A 6,000-nucleotide genomic window follows, 5' to 3' on the forward strand; every position below is an offset into this window, starting at 1 on the left:
GAAAATAGAGTCAAAAGCGGGTACTCTGGCTTCCGCGTGCCTTTCGTCACTCTTACATAAAAACAAAAAAAATTATTTAAACATATTAAATGTGAATATTAAGGAATGAAAAACTTCATGTAATGTTAGGATACATCAATAAACAATAATCCACAGTCAAAAAATTTTTATCCCAATTTTAACGTTAATTATAAATTTGTTAATTAATAACTTTTTCTAAATTGAAAGTTAATATAAAAATCCCTATAATTATTAAACTAAAACAAAAAAGACTTGAAGCATATTTATCATGACTGCAATAGTTTGAAAGTTATTATAATTATAAAAGCGAAGGAGCGGATGAAAAAGACAAGTATCAAGGTATTACAATATTAAAAGTTTTATATTAAATAGAATAAATTTAAAAAAAAACACATAGTTACTTTTATTATAGATCAAAGTATTGAAAAAATAAATTAAAAAAAATAATTTGTTTATAACAAAATTTTTTTAAATGAACAATTGAAAAAATAATAAAAAAAGTTTTTTCAAAACCTTAAAGAACAATAGAATTTATGATTTAAAAAAAACGGTTCCTTAATTTTAATATTAAGTTGCAAAAAACGATTGTTAATTAACAAACGTATTTTTTAGCAACAAAGAAATTTTTTTAAGAAACCATTTTTTTTTCTAAAAATCATGATTTTTTTCAATTAACATAATGCAAAAAAATTTTCAAATTGCTTTTGTTTTGTTTTTAATAAATTTATTAACAATGGCTGTAAAAAATTTAAAAAAATATTACTGATTAGTTTTTAGCCATGAGACATTAAAAACAATAAAAAATCAGAAGAAAAAAATGTTGTCATGTATTTTTTATAAAATTATAATTTTCAATTGTCAATATAAAAATAGAAAATAACAATTTTTTTATTTTGGCAACGGTAATCTATTTTTTGCCTATTAAGGATAACTTCACCAAAGGAAAAAAATGCCAGGGTTTCAGTTTAATAATTATAGGGATTTTTATATTAACTTTCAATTCAGAAAAAGTTTTATTCCTTAATATTTACATTTAATATGTTTGAATAATTTTTTTTTGTTTTCATGTCAGAGTGACGAAAGGCGCGCAGAAGCCAGACTACCCGCTTTTGGCTCTATTTTCGGGACTCTGTAAAAATTATAAATAATCGAGATACAGTTTCGGGAGTCATGACTTTTTTTACGCAAATTCATTGGTATTTTCAAATCTTTTTTCAAATTTCCAAAATTGTGAAAATTTTCCGAGATATTAAGAAAAAACTAAAGCCCCACTTTTTTTTTCACTTGATTGTTTATAACTTCTGTAATTTTTATCGGCGCGTTTTCGGACCCCTCCTTAAACTTTCTAGACAAAAATACGAATCGAATGACACCTTGGTCGTAATTTTTGGACAGGGCTGAAAAATGTTACAAAAAAAGTATATGTGAACTAGACTAGTTCGGCAGAGCCAAACTCTTACTATCTGACCTGAAAGACCACTCACCATACAAACTAATCGGCTTCGTTGAGAAGCTGGGTTTATTTGGTCAAGTGTGAATAGGTGTGAGCCATAATAAACCCTTGCGGGTTGCCGTGGAGGGTCGAATAGACTCACCCACATTGGACCTAACCTAACCTAACCTAGCAAAACTATGTAATTTAACAAAAAAACTAACGAATAGGAAATTGCCAAAATGGTCCTGAGATTATGATGTGGTCCGGTTCGATAAAATGTTTTATGACTCAATGTTAAAGTTGTTGAACGCAATATATCTCAATGAAGAAAAAAATTGGGGTAGAATACCAAATTTGCCTGAGATGGCCTAAAAATGAATGTGAAAATCAAAAGTAGTTATTATAGTTTAACAGGGATCTCGGAATCCCAATAAAAAAGAAACGTATTATTTAAAAACAAAATGACTATTACATATGAAAAACTGAAAATACATCATGTATTGAAATTTATAAACAAATCTTGAAAAAATAAACCGTGAAAAGCAGAACTGCAGGTGGCCCAGGCAAAAAATGGTAATTATTCATCTCGATTTCAGATTCACTAACATTGCGATAATAGGAATGTTTTTTTAATTTCAAGTTGTCTAAAACACCTTCTCTCAATTCGACATCTGCTAGTATGAATTTCATTAGGTCCGAATTCAATTTGTCTAATATTATATAAAATGATTTGAAATCCCTAAAAGAACCAATACAAATTGAAAATTAAAAAGAATAGCTGAAAATAACAATTATATTGAGCAAAAAAACCCTGAAATGAAATTTACTTCAAGTTACTTCACGACGTTTTGATTGTTAGTATCCACAATCGTCTTCGGGTGATAACTGGAATAATTCCTCCAAGAGATGAATATTTATGGGCCATTCGAATACTTTCAACTATCTCCTTTTTTCTCTTTCAGGAATACACAATACACAATACAATTGTCAGATTCAGCTATTTTTTTATTTTTCTTTTTTATTGGTTCTTTCAGGGATTCAAATAATTTTATATAATATTAGACAATGGAAGTCCGAACTAATGAAATTCATCATGAAACATTGTCAATCACCTTTAAACATACATATTAGTATACTCTTGAAGTTTCATTATTCACATAATTCAAATCACTTATACCCGATGTACAAGAAGTTTTATTTGGAGGCAATGCCTGTTAGCCTCTAACTCGTCTACACAGGTTTATGAGAAAAAAGTTAACACAAAAAAATTAGACTCGAATTTGAACATGCGCATATATGGAGGAAAATACTTGCTAAACAATGATACAAAAGCAAAGGCATCCTCAGGTGTATAAAAGGAACTGTAATCTCCTACCCAAACAAAGCCTGGTTGCAAATTGCAAATTTGAAAATTGTTGTAAATGTGCACACTTTTTACGATAATCAAGTGAAAGTTCAACCAGAAATTTGATATTTTATATTCTGATTACTATATTTTACGATAATAATCAAATAAAAGTTCACCCAGAAAGTTGATGTATTATATTCCGATTATTTTATAAAACGGAGTTAGCAAGTAATTAGGTACTGATTTGGGAAAAATATTCGTTAGTGCCTAAAATGTTTTATAAGACATTCGATATAAACACCAATAAAATTGGCTTTAAGGTAAGAGCTATTCGGGAAAACACATTTCCATGTTCACGGTTTTTCATGGAAATTACTGAAACGAAATCCTCAAAGTTGAACGATAAGATGATAATGCAACAAAGATGAGTCTTTCGAAACAAGTACCTAAATATATCCATATTTACTTGAATTGAAATGAAATCAATTTCTTGGTAAATTTTAATGCGCGCCAAAAATATCTAGCGTAGAATAAGGGTTACGTGACATATATGACAATAGATACACAGCTAGACCAAACAAATCCTTACTTGTGATGCACTTTTTGGAACCTTTGGTGTAGTAATGAATATTACTGGAGTTTTTTCTCCAACACTAAACCGTTATTTTAACACCTCAACACATGTTTCGATCACCAAGTGATTATCTTCAATAGGAAGATTAATCTAAATCTACACATAATATTGCCATTATTTATACCATACCTCTGCTAAATACCTGCGTCTTAATTGTCTTAAAATCAATTTTACGATGTTGAATAATCTTCTAGTCAGGTAGATCGGACAAATAAAAATACTCATTTCAACAAGCTATATAGTAATATTATTAGGTTCACTATCGTTATATTTTCCGAATTTCCAGGTTCCAGGGTTCCTTGCAACAGGCTCTGCATCTGGTGGCAGGTACCCTTCAAGCGACTACGGTAGACCAAGCTCTTGAAGGCAAGTGTGGCAGGCCATGATGAATTCTTGGATCCTGACTTCAGGTCACATAACATAATGATAATAATTATCATTACTATTATTATCAACAAAAAGATAGTAGAAAATAACTTTTATATGACTTGTTCTCGAGCACCATTCATGTATCCAGTTCATGGTGTAGAAATATCTTTCGAGTATCTTGGTATACAGTATTTCGAAAAATAACCGAAAAATTATTATAAATTATGGTTTGAAAATAAATCTGGAAAACTAGGAAAATCTGAAGAAACAGTTTTCAGATTCTGGAGAAAACTAAATTATTCGTTACTATCCTAAATATAAGGATCATTTCTAGATCTACAATTCAAAAAGTATCACACGGTAGACCAAGCTCTTGAAGGCAAGTGTGGCAGGCCATGATGAATTCTTGGATCCTGACTTCAGGTCACATAATATAATGATAATAATTATCAATACTATTATTATCACAAAAAGATAGTAGAAAATAACTTTTATATGACTTGTTCTCGAGCACCATTTCGAAAAGTATCTATGTGGTCGACTACACGTTTCATTCGACCAACTCCTATATTCCGTTCAAAATTTGTTTTTCCGTTAAGCAGCTGTAGCTCCCTTACGAACGACAACCCTCAGAAGTGAAAACTTGCACGATCTCATGATTACCGAGGTCTTGTCTTTTAACAAACATACCTGTTGTGTTCTCTGAAACTTTTAAAACCCTTTTCTTGTATAACATTATAATTAGTCTGAATATTGAACATACTGTGCCAAAGCATGAAACATTGAAACGTAGTCTTCGTTTGTAGAAACCACGAAATAGGATAGAGTAATCACGAATATTCAGTCGTCAATAAAACTATTACAGCGCCAACCCCTTTTCAGAACTCCTAGAAATCACAAAACTTCCATCTTGGTCTACGGAGCAGTGAGAAAAAGTTGTGTAGATTTCCATTATAAAGTATATTTTCGATCATAGAATTAAACTATATTCAAGGAAAACTGGAAATTTTTCAAGCTGTGTGAGAAAATGAATGGGCGCATACTTATTTCATGGTAGGCAATAATGGACAATGTAGGACTCTTCTATAAGAGCAGAATTAGCTGTCTAAAGAGGGTGGGGTATTTTCATATTTATATATCATACATATGAAATTGAAATTTCAGTATCATACTATACCAAAGACAGACAGGTTGGTTGTTTCAAATATATGAGGTATTTTATAGTGAATGAAAAGTGAATCAGAATATAAAATATTAAATAACATATTATCTTTGTCTACTGTTTCAACTGAACTGATTCTTCATTTGATTTGTTCCCTTGTATCACACGTTCCAACTATCAGGCAAAAATTATTCGCTCCATCTTTTCAGTCTATTTCCGTAAGTTATGAATCAAAAACAGTCCCTCTAGTACAATTACTGAGTGCCCTACTGAAATAAGCTTCATGCAACACTTAATGAACCATTATGCCATCATCTGATGTAAAGTTGGCCACAATATTCATAAATGACCGAGGAAATGAGAATGATTAACATTAATATAAACTCAAGACGTCGGAAATAAATACCACCAATGTAAATGAAAAATTACGAACTGTGAATGTGCACGTAATATGTGTAGGTAGTCAGATTTTTCTCTGAAATTATACTTAATTTATATGACCAGAATCTAGCTCGATATTGATTTCCGAATTCAGCCCACTAACATCAAATGGCAGCTCATTCGGTAACTTTGATAATGGAATTTGAATTCATACAGAAATTTATCAGGTATAATTTTTTTTACCTATGTCAGAGCCGATTCAGTTATTACACCAGGAAACAATAAAGGAACACAAACATACACTCTCTATGAGACCTAATGTCAGAATAATGTCTGTTTTCTTCTTCAACTCGTAGCGCAGAAGTACAACAATCAATTCTACTGGCTGTTAAAGCCCACGTGACGAAGACTTACAATTCAATCCTTTTCAGGGGCGTATCACATAATGTAAAATTTTCTGCATGGAAAATGGAAAGTGAAATAGCATACGTAAGTCATGAAAAGAACCCAAAAACCATTCAGTGTTTTGAAAAATTTGTAAATATCGTTAAATTATCCAGCCACAATGAATTCTATTTCGCAATTTCAACTCGTAACGTGCCGTTTGTGGTTTGACCTTCAAACAGAAACGGAAGAAGTATACCTATTGA

General features: G+C 30.7%; 1 protein-coding gene across 5 annotated transcripts in view; it reads right to left on the reverse strand.

Annotated features, from left to right (window-relative positions):
* Window positions 1-5,750, reverse strand: part of MESK2 (Misexpression suppressor of KSR 2) — a 66,013-nt gene extending 60,263 nt beyond the window's left edge. For 4 of the 5 annotated variants that reach the window (XM_074179002.1, XM_074179000.1, XM_074178999.1 and 1 more), the window contains exon 1: window positions 5,594-5,750. The gene's annotated coding sequence lies outside the window, so the exon portion shown is untranslated. The remainder of the gene's footprint in view (window positions 1-5,593) is intronic. The other variant, XM_074179004.1, reaches the window with a different exon arrangement.
* Between the last annotated feature and the right edge of the window lie 250 nt (window positions 5,751-6,000).

The sequence above is a fragment of the Leptinotarsa decemlineata genome, unplaced genomic scaffold, assembly GCF_025532065.1.
Source record: "Leptinotarsa decemlineata unplaced genomic scaffold, Ldec_3_MD MMD2_tig00004307_RagTag_RagTag, whole genome shotgun sequence".
NCBI classification, from domain to species: Eukaryota; Metazoa; Arthropoda; class Insecta; order Coleoptera; family Chrysomelidae; genus Leptinotarsa; species Leptinotarsa decemlineata.